Source organism: Loxodonta africana, chromosome 10 (assembly GCF_030014295.1).
Source record: "Loxodonta africana isolate mLoxAfr1 chromosome 10, mLoxAfr1.hap2, whole genome shotgun sequence".
NCBI classification, from domain to species: domain Eukaryota; kingdom Metazoa; phylum Chordata; class Mammalia; order Proboscidea; family Elephantidae; genus Loxodonta; species Loxodonta africana.
This window is the reverse complement of record NC_087351.1, coordinates 78429078-78447361: the sequence shown is the minus strand read 5'-3', so window position 1 is coordinate 78447361 and position 18284 is coordinate 78429078. Positions and strand designations below refer to the sequence as shown.

General features: G+C 40.6%; 1 non-coding gene across 1 annotated transcript; it reads right to left on the bottom strand.

Moving 5' to 3' along the window:
- Positions 1 to 289: 289 nt before the first annotated feature.
- Positions 290 to 474, bottom strand: LOC111750232 (U2 spliceosomal RNA). Its single transcript, XR_002785385.1, has one exon. It is a non-coding gene; the product is annotated as a U2 spliceosomal RNA (small nuclear RNA).
- Positions 475 to 18284: the final 17810 nt, after the last annotated feature.

Genomic DNA, 18284 nt, shown 5'->3' with positions numbered 1-18284 from the left:
ATTTTTCTCATTTTGAGTCTTTCCACATCAGCAAATGAAGGTCCCAAAAGCTTTACTCCATCCATATCATTAAGGTCAACTGTACTTTGAGGAGGTAGCTCTTCCCCAGTTGTATTTTGAGTGCCTTCCAACCTGAGGGGCTCACTTTCTGGCACTATATCAGTGTTTTGCTGCTATTCATATGGTTTTCACTGGCCAATTTTTTCAGAAATAGACTGCCAGATCCTTCTTCCTAGTCTGTCTTATTCTGCAAGCTCTGCTGAAATCTGCCTACTATGGGTGACCCTGCTGGTATTTGAAATACTGGTGACATATTTTCCAGCATCACAGCAACAGGCAAGCCACCATAGTATGACAAACTGACAAATGAGTGGTGGTTTCCTTTTAAATGTCCTCAGATAGAGGATGCATTAGATATTAAACTGATATGAACAGATAGTACACTTGATCTTAGCTAAAAGGCTGAGAAGCGATGTTTACCGCTATTAAATTTCCCTCTGAGAACAACCATAGCTGCATCCCATAAGGTTTGATATTTTGTGCTTTCATTTTCATTTGAGTTTAAGTATTTTCTGATTTCTACATTGTCCCATTGGTTAACAGTGTGCTGTTTAATTTCCATATATTTGTGAAATTTCCAGTATTTCTTCTGTAATTAATTTCTAGTTTCAGTCCATTATGATGGGAGAAGACACTTCATATTATTTAAATATTTTTAAATTTATTGAGACTTGTTTTTATGACCTAGCGTATGTTCTCTCCTGGAGAATGATCCATGTGCACTGGGGAATGAAGCATGTGTACTGCTGAAGAATGAGTACTGCGTTTTTTTGGGTAGAGTATTCTATATACGTCTGTTAGGCCTGGCTTATTATCAAAAAAAAAAAAAAAAAGGCTCATTGCCACTGAGTCAATTTTGACTCATAGTGATGCTATAGGGCTTCCCCATAAGGTTTCCAAAACTGTAGATTTTATGAAAGCAGATTGCCACATCCTTCTCTGGTGGAGCAGCTGGTGGGTTCTGGTGACTTTGAACCACTGGCCACCAGAGTTGGTATATAAAAAAAAAAACCAAACCTATTGCCATCAACCCGATTCCGACTCATAATGACCCTATAGGTCAGAGTAGAACTGCCCCATACAGTTTACAAGGAGTGCCTGGTGGATTTGAACTGCCAACCTTTTGGTTAGCAGCTGTAGCACTTAACTACTACACCACCAGGGTTTCCCAGAGTTGGTATAGTGTTGTTCAAATTCTCTATTTCCTTACTGTTCTTTTTTCTAGGTATTCTGTCCATTATTGAAAGTTTGTCCTATTAACTCCAGAGCCAAGGTTTAGCCCCTTCTCTGAGAATGCAGTCATAATCTACATCCACTGCGGCTACAGCTGCTCCAACAGGAAGAGGGGGAGTGGAAACAGTAGAAAAAGAAGTTTTTCTACCATTTAAAAGTCATCTTTTTCTTGTGTCAGTATGTGGTTAGTTGCTGCAAGTCTCTGCTTATTTTTGGAGTTCTTACAGGGTTAAAATTACAGATATCTAGTTGCCTTTTTTGGTCCTTGCATGGGAGGATCAGGATCTTAGACCTGCTCTTGCTGCCATCTTGTCAGATGTCTGGTAATTAAACGTTTTGACCCACAGGGGTCTTTGGTGATGGCTGATAGATTATAGTGTCCTTGTAATATCAAAGACAATAAGGTCTGAACTGGTTGGAACAATGTCATAACACTGTGTGACCTCATGAATAGCAGGTAAACACCACTTTCAAAGTCTGTTGTTAAGTTCTATCGAGTCGGTTCCGACATATAGTGACCCTATGTACAACAGAATGAAACACTGCCCAGTCCTGCACCATCCTCACAATCATTGCTATGCTTGAGCCCATTGTTGCAGCCACTGTGTCAACTCATCTCGTTGAGGGTCTTCCTGTTTATCACTGACCCTCTACCAAGCATGATGTCCTTCTCCAGGGACTGGTCCCTCCTGATAACATGTCCAAAGTACGTGACACAAACTCTCACCATCTTTGCTTTTTCTTCTAATTCTGACTTCTTTAGAATGTCAGCTCCAGCAGTCTGTGGTGCTGCCATTACCACTGCTGCCACAATTGTTACTACAATCTGATTCCAAGGTTTTTGGTAACAGCAACTGAAAGAATCGAGAGTTATCAAGATTATAAATTTTGTAGGAAGAGTAGGGTCAGGGTGATAGTGGGGAAACCAGTTTAGTTTTGGGGATGCTATGTTAATTTGGGACTCATCATGAACTTCCAAGTGGAGGTGTTGTGTAGAATATTGGATAGGTGACTCCGGAAGTTAGGGGAAAGGTCCAGGCTAGAGATAAAAACTTGAGAATTGTTAGTATATGGAAGGTTCTTATATCTATGAGGCTGAATGAAATCACCTAGAGTGTGAGTATGGATAAAGAATAGATCCAAAGTTTGAGTCCTGGGGCATTCCTCGTTTTAGAGGTCAGGAAAATGAGGAGTAATAGGCAGAAGACATTGAGGAGAAGGAATTGAGGTAGGAGGAAAACCAGAAGGAAGTTGTGATGTAGAACCTGAGAGAAGAAGCATTCCAACAATGTTTCAAATATGATTCCTCAGAAGACAGAGGGAAAGATTGCTAGAGCAATTAACTCAGTTCGCACTCTGCTGACTGGTTGAGTTAGGTGAGAAAGCAAGTCGTTCCCATTTGGTTTGATAATTTGGAAGTAATTAGCTAAATTTGACAAAAGCTGTTGGTTGGAAAATTCTGACTGGAGTAGATTCAAGAGAAAATGCTAGAAGAGGAAGTGGAGATGGCAAATATAGACCCTTTGGAGGAGTGTTGTTGTAAAGGGCAACAGAAAAATAGTGTGGTAACTGGAGAATAATTTGATGTCCAAGGAGAGGGAGGTTTGTTTGTTCTCTCATTAGGAGGGGAATAAGAGAGCACGCTAATGGGAATGATCTTATAGAAAGTGGAAGAATGATTATATAGGTGAAAGAAGTGAGAATTGCTGTGGTGATGTTCGTGAGTCAATGACAGAGATGAGATCCAGGCAACAAGACAGGGGCTAGCTTTAGACAGGAGCATGGCAAGCAGATTCATTGTTATAGGAGGAAAGGTAGAATATATGGGTACAGACACTGGTAGGTTGTTTGATATACAAATGGGAGCACATGGAAGTTTTCCTTGATTGCTTCTATTTTCTCAGCAATATAGTAAGCAAGGCCATCAGCTAAGAGTGAGGAGGGGGAAGAGTAAGACTTATGAAAAGGCGTGACATCCAGAAGGGTGGGAGAGTGAATGGACTAAGGAAATGTACGAGTAGGATTTCCAGGAAACATTTTATAAAAATGTAAAGGGGTTATTTTAATGACTAGAAACCAAAGGCTAGGAATTTCGTACATTTTTTGACGGCATGCCCATGGAAGCCATCTGCAAGACTTGGGATTAGGAATTTCGTACATTTTTTGACGGCATGCCCATGGAAGCCATCTGCAAGACTTGGGATTAAAGAAGAGTGGTCCCCTACCTCCAGGAATTTAAAATTGAGTGTAAGAGACAATAACACATGAAAAATCCAAATACTATTTAAAAACAAGAGAAGATACGTATGTGACAGGAAACATACCAAGTATGTTTAAGAACTTATAGGAGGAGAGAGGTGATGTAGAGGTGATATGATGGTTGGGCTTGGTGGAATAGATAAATTCATAGAGGGGAGGGCAAAGATAAAGGAAATAACACTACTAGAGATTAAATCCTAAAGGGAAAGAAGCAAGGAAATATTGCCCTGGTGGCACAGTGGTTAAGAACTACAGCTACTGACCAAAAAGTCGGCAGTTCAAATCCACCAGCTGCTCCTTGGAAACCCTATGAGACAGTTCTACTCTGTCCTATAGGGTTCTTGTCAGTTGGAATTGAATTGACTGGACGGCAATGAGATTGGTTTTTGGTTTTTATGTTGCATGCATATTTATCTGAAATTCAAATTCAACTGGCTGCCCAGCATTTTTATTTGCTAAATCTGGCAACCTTAGCACCAAGCTTTAGGGAAACCAAAAGAATGTTACTTTGAACCAAGGGAAGGGAGACTTGGAAGAATGAAAAATGCATTCCGTGGTGACAAATGCTTCAGTGAAGCTGTGGAAATGAGATACTGTCATTAGGACATCACTGGCAGGCTATGACACAGCAGTGAAAGCAGAGGCCCATGGTAACAGATATGGACCACTCGATAGAGAGGTTTGGCAGTAAGAAAGGAGAGAAATACCCAGTCGAAGGCCAAATGTGGAAATGGAACCCAGGCTCTGAGCTCTCAGGATGCTATATGCATTTAGAAAATGCATTAACAACCAAAAGCCAATCTTTCAGGTATTCTGAAAGGCGGGAATTGGCCATATGGTGGAGTCACAGCTTAACTGGCTTGGTACTCCAGGGCTCAGTTATCTTCTGGTGGGGAGCAAGACTAGGGAAGGAGATGCCATTATTGCAAATGAAATATGAGAGAGAAAAAGAACAGAAATCCTACTGTTGTCAAAATGTTCATTTTAATTCAATTGTAGACCAAATTCAGATACTGCCAGATGGAAACTGGATTATGAATTTCACATTCTATATTGCTTAATGGAAATACACTCTTAATATGCTCTTTATCCAGGGAGGCCTGCCCTATATTGGAGCTTCCTTCATTATGGCTGTATAAATGAAATCTTCAAAGAAATTCCATGAGAGCCAAAAACTGCTATGAAAAAAGCAATGGCACAACTTTTCCTGCCTGGCCACCAGGGGTGGGGGCTTGGTCACTGAGGATAGCAAGACCAAGGGCTGTGGACTCTCAATGGGTAGAAGCATCAGAATGGCAGTGACTTACGCCTCTCAAGCAAATTCTTATACTTAGCTGCCTCAAAGTTCCGTGGTATCATTATAGAATATTTATTGCTAAAATGCCTGCCCCCTGCAAAAAAACGGTGACAGCTTTTCGAAGGGGTTTTTAAAAGTGAGGGTTAACAGAGCGACCTCTGACAATAACTGCTAATGGATTAGGGTCAGGGACGGCTGAGTGCTCACAGATTTTAAAAATATTGTAATCTGTCTTTCTCTCTGAATGGAGTGTTCATCTGGCCAGTTCCTGTGGTTAATTAGATTGTTAACTCTGTCTATTTATAGCAGCAAACACTTCACTGGTATGTAGCAAATGCTGATTATTAATCAGGGGCCTCTACTGACTCAGGGTAGAATGAAATGTAATTATTCAAATTAGGTTTAGGCCAAGGTCCAATGACCTCACAGGCAGCATCCTGATTTTGCAAGCACGTCTCTGCAAGATGTAGAGATTCCAGTGTTCGGGAACCTTGGGGTGAATGAACAGTGATGGTGAGTTTAGGCATCTCCCAGCATCCTTAAAAGAATTGGCTTCTCTGCTATAAATGCACCTATGCACCTGCCAGCTCGTGGCTCAAAATCAGCCTCACCGAGTAAATCATTATACAAAGTAGCTATGGATGTAGAATTTTAATAGCAAATCAATGAAAGTTAATTTTCATGGACGCTATTAGCGAGGCTGTCCACCAAGCCTGTCTCCTATCAAATATCACATTACTTAATACTTTGGAAGAAAAGTTAAGATTTTATGTAGGTGATTTAAAAAAATAATAAAAAGACAGACATTGGAATGACTTAAGCCTCCCGACTATATTTGACCAAATGTCCTACCCAACATTTACCATTTAGGCCTTTAGTGAGAAATAAGGATACCCTCAGGGTAGGTAGGAGTCCCTGGGTGGCGCGAATGGTTAAATGCTTGGCTGCTACCAAAAGGTTGGTGGTTTGAATCTAACCACAAGGTGCCTCAGAAGAAAGGCCTGGTGATCCACTTTTGAGGGATCAGTCATTGAAAATCCCGCGGAGCACAGTTTTACTCTAACACACATGGGATTGCCAGGACTTGGAATTGATTCCATAGCAACTGTTTTTTATTTTTTATTTTTTTTAATTTTTGATTCAGGATAGGAAGAATGGAGGAGGAAAATCTACGAGGAGTTCTCTGGGGAGTTTGCAGTTGCTCTGAGGGGAGCTTCAGATAAAGGGAGAATTGGTCCTCCCACATCCAGCACTGATTCAGGAGTTTGTGAGGCCAGCACTGCTGCCACCTTGCCTTCCCCAGCCCCTTGGGTTAGGTATGTGTTACTTTGAGCTCCTGCTGCCTGTGTGGCTCTTAGCTTTTCAAACGAAAGTGAGCTTCCCTTTTATTCTGTGGAATTGAGTATTTAGCACTTGAGGGTCTTTTCATTTTCATTTAGATGTTCTGAGAAACCTGGAAAGTATTTTTAACTTCCTGGTGGGTGGGGAGGGGAATAAGTAATTTAACTCTATTGCCATTTACCTGGTGTTTGTCTTAGCCAGGGATTGTTTGGTTCCAAGCAACAGAAATCCTCTCAAATGAGCTTGAGCAAAAATGAGGGATTTTATTAAGTAGGTACAGAGGTATCTACTCAAGAGCAGGATGTTCAGCTGGGTCTCACAAGGATCCACAGTAAGACTTGCAGAGTTTTGTACTCTTTGGGGCTGCGGTCTATTGCGTCTCAGTTTTTCTGAGTATTTGCTCCTTCTTCATTTCCTCCGAGGACTGCATTTCTCTTAGCTTGTACACGGCTCATCATGGATGCCTTCATATGGTACCCTCAGTCTCAGAGTTACAAGATATTCCTGGTCTAGGCCCAATAGCTGTCTAACTTAATCTCATTGCCTAAAAAAAAAAAAATATATATATATATATATATATAGCATTTTAAAAATTGAAATATACTTCAAATAACATAAAATTTGCCATTTTAGACCATCAGAAGTTTTAAAAAATATATTCCCTATGGCTCTGCAACCATCACCACTGTCTAAGTTCAGTACATTTTCATCACCCCAACAAGAAACCCCATACCTATTAACTTTTAGTCTCAATTCCCCCTTCCCCTGGCAACCACTTTTTCTATGGATTTTCCTATTCTGGACACTTGCTATAAATGGAGTCATACATATGTGGCCTTTTGTGACTGATTTCTTTCACTTAGCATAATGTTTTCAAGGTTAATGCATGTTGTAGCATGTAACAGTATTTCATTCCTTTTTATGACTGAGTAATTTTCCATTATATGAGTATACCACATTTTGTTTAACCATTCATCAGCTGATGGCTGTTTGGGTTGTTTCCAGTTTTTGGCTATTATGAATAATGCTTCTATGACCATTGGTGCACAAGTTTTGTGTGTGTGTGTGTGTGTGTGTGTGGATGGTGCAGGGCTGGGCAGTGTTTCATTCTGTTGTACGTAGGGTTGCTATGAGTTGGAATCGACTCAACCACACCTAACAACAACAAAAATAGGCAGTTCTTTCTGTATATACCTAAGAGTAGAATTGCTGGGTCATATGGTCTATTCCGGAGCCCTGGTGACGCAGTGATTTAAGCATTTGGCCAGTAACCAAAAGGTGGGCATTTCAAATCCACTAACTGCTCCTTGGAAACCCCATGGGACAGTTCTACTCTGTCCTATTAGGTCACCAAATATGAGTCGGTGTTGACTCAATGGCAACAGTTTTGGTTTTTGGTTATGGTCAGTTCTATGCTTAACTCTTTGAGGAACTGCCGGACCGTTTTACACAGCAGCTGCTCCATTTTACATTCCCACCAGCAAAGTATGAGGCCCACTGCTTTTTAATTCTAAACTTCTGGGAGACAGAGTCTGATTGTCTCGTTTTGACCTTAGGATTAGTCCCCTTTGGGCAGTTCAGTACAGCTCAGGATGGGGCTGGGAAATGGGAGGTGGAAGTAGGATGGTCACGTGGCACAGCTACGTAGGCAGAAGCCCGCTGTGGAATTGTTTTCAGAGAAGAGGAATAGGCTGGATATTTTGGGAATGTTTTTCTGCCTGTCTAACCCCAACCATACCAAAAAACCAAACCAAACCCACTGCCGTCAAGTTGATTCCGACTCATAGCGACCCTGTAGGACAGAGTAGAACTGCCCCATAGAGTTTCCAAGGAGTGCCTGATGGATTTGAACTGATGACCTTTTGGTTAGCAGCCATAGCGCTTAACCACTACGCCACCAGGGTTTCCCAACCCCAACATACCACCTTTAAAACAGTCCAGGATCATGGAAGTGGTCAGTTAAAGACAATTTGTTATCTTTAAATTGAACTGAGCCTTGAACTTTGTTTTAGGACAAGGCACAGAACTCTCTATGACTAGTAAAAGGTAACTTGCTCACTTTGAATAAATATTTCTTACATCAAATCTGTGAGGCAAATAAAACCTCCAATCCAGCATGGAACTGTTAACCAACACGTCCAAGATCATAAAGTACAGTAGTGACAGTCCTGGAATTAGCACTTACAGCCTCGGTGCTACTGACTAGATTCTCAGGCCACCTGTTGGCTGGAAGCTTAATTGTTGTCCTTCCTTGTTATTTTGGAACCTGGATTTCCATTCTTTATTCATGCCTTTGGGGAGTTTTTAGATAAAACCTCACTTACACATTCCAAAAATGAGTTGCTTTATCAAAATCCCAGGATGCAGTCAAGCCCATCTGTTTCCTCTCCTGCATTAACTTATTTGTTGCAGTAAAGCCCCAGACCTCAGAGAGATGCAGTTATGGGAAAGAACAGTGATTTTGAGGGAAAAATTTTGGGTCATTGAGATGTATTCCCCCTCTATGCAAAGTCTGTGTAATGCGTGCAGCAGCCCGCGATCACCTTGGCATGAAGAATGGCTCGTGTTTGAGCAGCTGATCATGCAGCCTGTGCATGAGGGGAATAGTAAGCAAAGGATTCCCACCACAGAAGGTTTAACAATCAGGAGCTTAAGATACTGCGATGGAAATGAGGCCGGTTGTGCAGCATTTTAACTGAGCCTTACCCTGGAGCCTGTCTCCTAGTATTAAGGCTCTCAGAATTTATTGATTTGGATTCAGATGGGGAAGAGGGATTTAACATTTGCCTTATTTTCTGTGAAAGTCAAGATAAATGCACACTAGCAAATCTGGCGTCAATTCTGTGTGTGTGTGTGTGTGTGTGTGAGAGAGAGAGAGAGAGAGAGGGAGAGAGAGAGATTAATTAAGTAGCAGATGTAGAGATCTAAGAGTATAAAGCTAAATAGCAATGGATAGTAAGCCTTAGAGGTTCTTTAGATTTACTCCACATTTCTGGTGATTTATAAAAATTTACGGCCATTCTTTGTTTTATTTGTATAGTTCAAAGGGACAGAGGTCATCATTTCTGTTTTCCAGCATTAAGAGGTGAAGTCAGGTGACTGTCCCCGTGGAGTGGCAATTCAGATGTTATGTGAGTCCACCTCTCAGATCACGGAGTGTGGGCAGTGTTGTTTCTCTCCTAATCTTGTCTTCAAGAGGGCCTCCAGGCACGGGTGGTGACACTGACGGATGATCCCTACCTGGCTTCTTATTGAGGCCCCACGTTGTACACAAAATGAGTGAGATAGTTGATGCCTCAGTCAGGAATGGACAGCTAACAGGTCAATACAAACTCAACCTGAAATTGCTGTCACAGCAGCTTGTCGCAGCTTTTGGCTTTGATGTACAGTCACAGCACTTCGTAATGCGGCAAATGCGGTGTTGACAGACTGCTCCATTGTGTGTAACTGTAACCAGAAGTCAGGTGATCTGGAGCCTAGTTCCAGCTTAGTTTTGTAAACTCGGGGAGATTTCCCAATGCCTTTGAGATTGTTTCTTCATCTGTTTGAGAGGTGGGGTTGAAGTTAGACTCCCCTAACCAGTATTGACTAGGACAATGCATGTGAAAGTACCTTAAAAAAAAAAAAAGAAAGAAATAAGAGGTATGGTCAATACTCTAAAGCTAGGCAGAATTCCCTTGAGAACATTTCCTGTTCTAGGATGGGAAAGTGAAGGAAGAGAATTAACATTGTTCTGAAGCAGGCATCACATATTTTGTCTCTTTTAACCCCATCAAGAATCTCTGGGTGGTGCAAAGGATTAATGTGCTCAGCTGCTAAACAAAGTCCACCCAGAGGCTCTTTGAAAGAAAAGCCTGGCTATCTACTTCTGGAAGTCAACCACTGAAAACCCTATGGAGCACAGTTCTACTCTGACACACATGGGATGGCCATGAGTTGGAACCGACTGTACAGCGACTGGTAGTTCAGTGGTAAAATTCTCACCTTCCAAGTGGGAGACGTAGGTTCCATTCCCCGCCAATAAACCTTATGTGCACCCACCCATCTGTCAACGGAGACTTAAGTGTTGCTATGATGCTGAACAGGTTTCAGTGGAGCTTTCAGACTGAGATGGACTAGGAAGAATGGCCTGGGGACCTACTTCCGAAAGTCAGCCAACGAAAACCCTATGGATCATAATGGTTTAAGCTACAACCGATCATGGGGATGGTGCAGGACCTGGCAGTGTGCACTAAGTTGGCATAAATTGGGGGCTGACTTGACGGCAGCTAACAACAAACAACAATCCCATCAAGGTGGGTATATTATTCCTATTTTGCAGATGAGTTCACTGAGGCTCAGAGAAGGTAAGTGACTTCCTCAAAACTGCTCAGTAATTGACAGAAGCAAGACTAGAAAAAGTTTGTCTGATTCCAAAGCTGTGTCTAAAATATGTGGTCCCCACCTCAGGGTTCAGCCCAAGATTTACTTCTATAGTAACAGCCCATCTTCTCTCCGTTGCTTCAGCCACTTTTAACTGCTATCTGACCTTGGGCAAATTAATCCCTTTGAGTCTGGTTTCTTATGTTGAAAAGGGGATTAATACCACTGGCATTGAAGGCTTGTGTGAGGATTGAACAAGCCAGTCTATGTAAAATGCGTCACTGGTGTGGGCACAGAGAAGATGTCTCATCTCTCCCCACCTCATCCGTGCTCCCTAAGTTGGACCTGTGCCTCGAGGCTTCCCTTCTTCTTTCAGCAAGAAGAATGAGAAAATGTCACTGCACATTATCTTTTCATTTTTACTGACATTAAAAAAATTTTTTTTTGAGAGATATCCTTAGATACTTTCTAAACCAGGCACCTAAGCAAGTTCTCTGGGGAAGACTATACCGCAGTGGGAGGAAGGAGTGTGCCTCAAGCTGTTGCTCCATGACAGGTGACTCAAGGCAGACATTTTTGACATCACTGATTATTTTATCTGTCTTTCCTTAATAGCCGAAAGCCATGGCTCCATTATTCTCTCCTACTGCCCATTATTAATCCCATTTAACCTCCATCAATAAGTAAAGCTGATAAAGTCTATTAAATAGCATTATTCCACTTTAAGATGGTGATTCAAATCCACACACTTAACTCTCCTTCCTTCCACCCAAATTCCACTTGAAATGGCCAAAGAAATATTGGAAAACATTTGCAGCAGATCCTGAGAGCAGAGAAGGGTGCTGCCAACAGGCCATAAAATTTTTTAAAATTCTTAGAAAATACAGTTTACATAATACTGAATTTAGAGTCTTAATGTACAGTCATGAGAAATTGTTATTTATAAATTTATCACTAAAAGCTTAATCAAAAACTTAAAAATACAGATTTAGGGAAGTACTGATCTACCTGCAATTCAACACAGGTAAAGGAAAGGCTCATTTGGAAAGTAAGTGAATAGAGTCCCTCTGCAGAGCTCCAGGTAATCTCCAAGCTCAGAACAACTGGAAGGAAACGTGGACCAAATCTGACCCCTACAAATGACCTTGGGAAGGAAGATCTTGACTCCCCAAGAGCAGCTGGCCAGGGTGTTCCACTCTTGCCATGAACTGCCATGTTAAGTGAAATGGAGGTATCATTACAGCAGGTTCCTATAGAGGGAACTCAGGAAGGGGCTGGCTTGAGGAGACTACAGCAAAGACAGAAAAGCATCCATTAGCCACAGCAGTGAACTTTCTTGTATATGCTCCCTCCTAACTTCCCTGGTGGTATGGTGGTTAAGCTCTCAGCTGCTAATCAAAAGGTCAGTGGTTCAAACTTATCAGATGCTCCCCGGGAGAAAGATGTGGCAGTCTGCTTCCAAAAAGATTTACAACCTTGGAAACCTTATGGGAAATGCTACTCTGTCTTATGGGGTTGCCATGAGTCAGAATTGACTCGACGCCAATGGATTTCTTCTTCTTTTTTTTTTTTTGTGGAAATTCTTGGTGCAAACTAAACTGCCAACCTTGAATACTAAAGCTACAAAAATATAAAACGATTTTCTGAACTAAACAGTCTGAACAGAGATCCGAGCAGTTTCTGATAAGCCACCTTTAAAATCCTGAAACAGGAAAAATGTAAACAGTTATTTCTTAAACTCGAGTTTTTGTTGAACACTTATATTATGTGCTAGGCATTATGCTAGGCACTGAAGATATGACAAAGACATATTTGGATGCTGCCTTCGTGGAGTTTAAAATCTAGTGGTGGAGGGGTCCTAAGTGACGAGAAAATGACAGTACAGAGTGGTATGTATCGGATGGGAGAAGTACAGGGTGCCATGAGAGCACATGGCAGGGGTAACTGACTGAAAATGGGATCACAGTGGCAATTATCAGCTGAAACCTTAAGGGTGTGTAGGGGCCAGGCAGGTAAAAATGTTGAGGTGGATGAAGGTTTCATTCAGAGGTAGTATCACGTGCAAAGATCTGACAGATCAGACAGAAAGAGATATGAGATGATCAAGGAGCTGCAAGGATGGGTAAATAGGGAAAACTCACTGAGCCTGAAAGTTTATTCGATACATAGTCCCAAATAAGGGAGGCCAGTCAGAGCAATCAGAAGAAATGGCCCCTCTGAAACGGACTTATTCCAAGAAATAAAGGAAAATAAATTAAGTGAATTACCAGTTCCTTTCAGTATTTTTTTTTTTTTCATTATTGTGAGGAATATTTATTGAAGACCTGTTGGGGGACACGCTCTTTTCTAGTTGGTGAAAATACAGCTATGGCTAGAATAAAGCCTGTTTCCTCATGGAGTTCTTATTCCTCTGAGGAGAGACATAGTAAGCAGGTAGACAAGTAAACATTTTTTTAAGTCAGATGGAGGTAAGAGCTGTAGAGAAAATTAAAGCAAGACAAAGGCAAGAGGGAGTGCTTGGACTGCACTGGAGTGATAGCTGCTGTTTTATGTAAAGTGGTTAGAGAAAGACTCAGGAGGAGGTGATGTTTGAGCAGAGACCTCTGTGAGGTGAGAGAGCGAGCCATGCAGGTCTTCGGGATAAGCATGCTTTAGAGAGAGATGCACAGGTGTGAAACTCTGTGAGAGGAACATGGCTGAAGAAAGAATCAAGTAGCCGGTGTAAAGTAATCCGAAGGGAAGTGAGAAAAGATGAGGTCAGGGAGGTACCAAGTTCCCTGGTCATCATGTAGGGGCCTCATAAGCTGATTTCTTACTCTTCCTTTCAGTATTTTAATACCTGATTAGAGAAGACTCTCTATTTGTGAAAACAGAACACTCTGAATTTAGGAAATACGGTCATCAGATCAGAAATATAGTCCTTAAAATTTTGAACAAGGGCAGCATTGAGAAAATTGGATCATGCAGTACATGGATAAATAAACTGTGGTTTATTCATGCAATGGTGTTTAGGTTGAGAACTTCCCTCAGAACTGAGAGGAAAATAACAAAAACATAACCATAAAACGTGTAAAGGAAAGATGTATGGAGGATAAACCCAACAGATCCAGCCAATGTAGAACTAATAAAAATACCAAAAAGAGAGAGTAGCTGGAGGAAATGCTGCTTTCTATTAAAAACAAACAAACAGAAAGAAATCCCTAAATCTAAAGAAACAGTTGAGTCTTTATCCTAAAAGGACCACTGGGTATTAGATAAAATCGAAGTGTTGACTGCCACACTGGGATACAGCCTAATGCAGGTTCCTTCCTGCACTCAGAAAAAAACAAAACGAACAAAACAGATTAACTAGAAAGTTAAGAGTGTCAGCACACTAATTGCTGCAAGTCATGGAATATCATCTCCAGAATTTTGAAGGAGAAGGTTGTTACCCAAGGATTTTTTTTTAGTTTATGTGTGACAGCTATAGAAAATTTATTCTCAGACAATCAAGATCTCATAAAGTGTACCATACTCTTCCTGAAAAAAATTCCTTGAAGAAGCCTCATAGCAATTCAAGAAAGAAAGAAAAATAAAGAACTTGAAATTGGGGGAATCCAGGGCATCACAGAATTTTTTACAAGGAAAGAAACCAGTAAAATTTAGAATTAGTGTATAAATGATTGCTGCTGACGTGACTATGAAATTTAGCAAAAATGTTTAAAAAATGATAATTATCTGGATCCAAAAAGACAATTTATTCCGATAAAAATTTGAGAGTGTGGAGAAAGAGGTAAAGGAGTGTGGGGACATGGATTTTGTCTGGTTCGTTTAATATTTTATCATCAGCGTCAGAACAGTGCCTGGCACAAATAGGTGTTTAATGAATGAATGAAGACTGTGCTAAATCTCTATAATCAATTAGCATGAAAAACTCCTATGAATCAAAAATAAAAAAGACAATCTAATATAAAGACAAAATAAAAAGGACCAAATGCTCCCCCCCCCGCAAAAGCAAACTGAAACCAAGAAAAACAACTTCAACCTAGCTAATAATCAGGAAAATATAAATTAAAACAGCAAATATATACCAATCCCCACCCATCAGTCTGATTATCAAAGATCAAAATGTCTAACAATACCAAGTGTTGGTGATAATATGAAAAAGCAAGTCCCTCAGTCTATCGGTGGGACTATAATTACTACCAGCACTTTAGAGAATTTGTCAATATCAAACAAAGTTGAAGATGTTCATCCCTTATAACTTAGCAATTCCACTTCTAGGCATATACCCTAAACAAGCTCTTGCAAATGTGCCACCCCTTCACCCTCCATGAACTCTTACAAGGATGTTCATTAGGTATTGTTTGTAACTGTGAAAAACTGGACAGTCTAAATGTCCATCAAAAAGGGGATAAACTGTGGTTTATTCATGCAACGGGATAATATACAACAGTTAAAATAAGTGAACTAGATTTTTGTGTTTCAACTAAATATCAAAAATACAATGTTAAGTTAAAGAGAAGCAAATTACAGAATGATATGTGTAGCATGCTAACTCATGTACATCTAATGGGCACCAAAAACCAAACACACATCACTGTCAATTTTATATGCCTGCATAGGTACCTGGAGCCCTGGTGGCACAGTGGTTAAGAGCTCAACTGCTAACCAAAACCTCAGCAGTTCAAATCCACCAGCCGATTGTTGGAAACCCTATGGGGTAGTTCCACCGTGCCTTAAGGGGTCACTATGAGTGGGAATTGACTTGACGGCAACTTTTTTTTTTTTTTGACATACATACTTAGTAATAGTAAGAAAGAAGAAAGGAAAGGACACATGCCAAATTTATGATAATGGTTGCCTGGGGGAGGGGCAGAAGAATTCATGAGACTGTGGATTGAAACAAAGGGCTCCAACTTTATAATGTTTTACTTCCTCTGTTCAAAAAAACCTGAAGCAATGTGACAGAATGTTAACATTTGTTAATCCCAATGATGGATACATGGGTGTTTGTTATATTATTCTTGTACTTTTCTTTATTTTTAAAACCTTTCACACTCCCCCAAAAGTGTAATAAATATCTAACCTTATGTCCTTACAATAATGATGCTGTTAGAAGACTGACGGTTGGTTTTCCACAGGGGAGGGAGTAGGCTCGTGTAACTTCCCAAGTAGTATTTAAAAAATAAAAGTCATGTGTATGCTGTGTGCGTGCATTGTTTTATGGAGAGGGCACAAGTCTAGCCCTTCCAAGGTAATTTGGAAATATGTGTGTGGAGATTTTGATTTTCAGATACATAAATGATGCTATTGGCATTTAATGTCTGAGCCCAGGAATGTTAAATGTCCTGCAATTTGCAGGCCTGCTCACACCATTAAGAACTGACCAGTCCAAAATGCCAATTACACCCTTTGAGAAATATTGAGTTAGAAATTACATTCTGCTGAGGATAACAGAAAATCCTACTATTAGTGATTTAAACATGTAAGCACTTTCTTTTCTTTATGTATCAGGATGTTTGGAGGTTGCTGGCATTGGTTCAGTGGCTCAAGGATGTCAGGGCTCACTTCACAGTGATTCTATTTTGCCTCTCCCTCACTGTCTTAAAATGGCTGCTGAAGCTCTAGACATCAAGTCCAATGTCCAGACAGGAAGAAGAAGGAGAAGGAAAGGGCAATACTTGTATTCAGAAAGCAAAGGCTTTTCTAGAAATCCCCAGTGAACTTCTACTTACGTTTTACTGTACTATATGGCCTCTGCTTACTGCAAAAGAGTTTAAATGCTGGCTTTACAGCTTTTATACTAGAGGACAGCAAGGAAAAAGAGGTTTGGAGTGGGTGTATATAAGCCAACTGACAGGATCTGTTGCAAAAGTGAATAGGTTAAATCTTCATACTAAAATAAAAAGAGTAGGTGTATCAGGGTTCACTCAGGAAAACAGAAACCACTCTGAATAGTTAAAACAAAGGGAATTTAACTCTGGAAATGGGTTACATAGGGGATAGAAGAGCCAAAAATCTAAACTGGGACAGTGAGGTAGTCCAGAGATTAGCAACCTCAGGAAACCACTACCCACTCGTGCTAGAAAGACACAGGAACAAGGCAGAATTACTGGGGTCACTTTGCAGAAGCTGGAACCAGGACATGCTCAACCAGCAGGAACTGGAGCCAGAGAGGGGCTGTAGTGATGGCACAAAACAATACCTGAGAGGCAGGGGGAGAGAAACATCTAGGCCCCCTTTCTTCCTCTGGTTTCTTTCATTGACTACACCCAGCTAGAAGCCAGCTGACACAGGTGCTAGGGAATTCAGGGGTCTCAGCAAGATGCAGAAGGACTAGGAATACATGGGAGAAAAACCACATCCAGGACCAAGCATACTGGGTCAAAATATAAAACACATTTCTATGTTAAAAAAGGAAGGTATGGACAATAAAAATAAATCAGGGGTGGCAAAATTAATAAGAGATGCTGCAGAATTCAAGGCGCAGGCCATTACATGAGATGAAATTTTTCTTTTTCTTATGGCTAATAGGTGCAATCCATAACAAAGATGGTAAGGATTATTGAAACTTTAAGTGCTAAATAACATGGCATCAATTTTATAAATCTAAATCTTTTAGAAATATAATGAGAAATTCACAAAAACCATCATCATGGAAGGGTACTTTAGTCCCCTTGGTAGATCAAAAGTAGGTAAGGGTGTTCGGCAACAGCTCATATGGAAACGTATGGCACCTGCAAAATCTGCAATCAGAGGTGTGCACAGCTTAAAGTGCTTTTATTAGTACACGGGAAAAAAAAAATAAATGGATTAAGGGTTCAACTCAAGAAGACATAAAAAAATATATAAGTTTAGGAAAGGAATCAATAAAAACAAAAACAGACACCAATACATGAAAAGAAAAGTGTGATGGATAAATTTATCAGGAGTTCATTTCAAAAAGATCAATAAAAGAGACAAACACTGATAAAAACTTATCACACAAAAAAAGAGAGACGACCCAAATATACTGCATTAAGAATAAGAATGGTAATATAACCACTGATACAAAGATTAAACATATTGTAGTCGTCAGACTCCACCATCCGTCTCTCAGTTTCCTGTACTGTGGTGGCTTGTTTTTATTGCTATGAGGATTGGAAGCTATGTCACCAGTTTTTTAAATACCAATGGGCTTACTGTGGTCAATAGATTTCAGTGGAGCTTCCGGACTAAGACAGACTAGGAAAAAAGGCCTGGTGATCTACTTCTGAAAATGAGACAATGAAAACCGACACAGTGCTAGAAGATGAGCCCCCTAGGTTTGAAGGCACTCAAAATAGATCGTGGCTGCAACAACAGACTCAAGCATACCAATGATTACGTGGGGTCACCATGAGCTAGAGTCTATTCAGCAGCAACTAACAAAGAGTCACATTATATATGACTTAACCCTAATGACTGTGAAAATCTCGGAGATAAGGATCATTTTTTTTAGGGAAAAAAAAAAAATCGCAACCTTGGAAGAGGCCTTACTGGAGCTCACAGGCCCTGCATGTCTGGCCATTGCAGCCCTCGGGCTTTGTCATGGGCTGCGTCCCCCATCCCGTTGGTGCTCCAGCCACAGGAGCCAGTTTTCACTTCTGTGGTACTTTCCTGGCTCAAGGATTTCAGTCATGATGCTCTTTCCGTTGGCATTGCACTTCCGTTTCTTCCTCTGTGTGTGGTTGTTTTGGCTAATTAATTGTCATTATTTGGATGTCAGTTT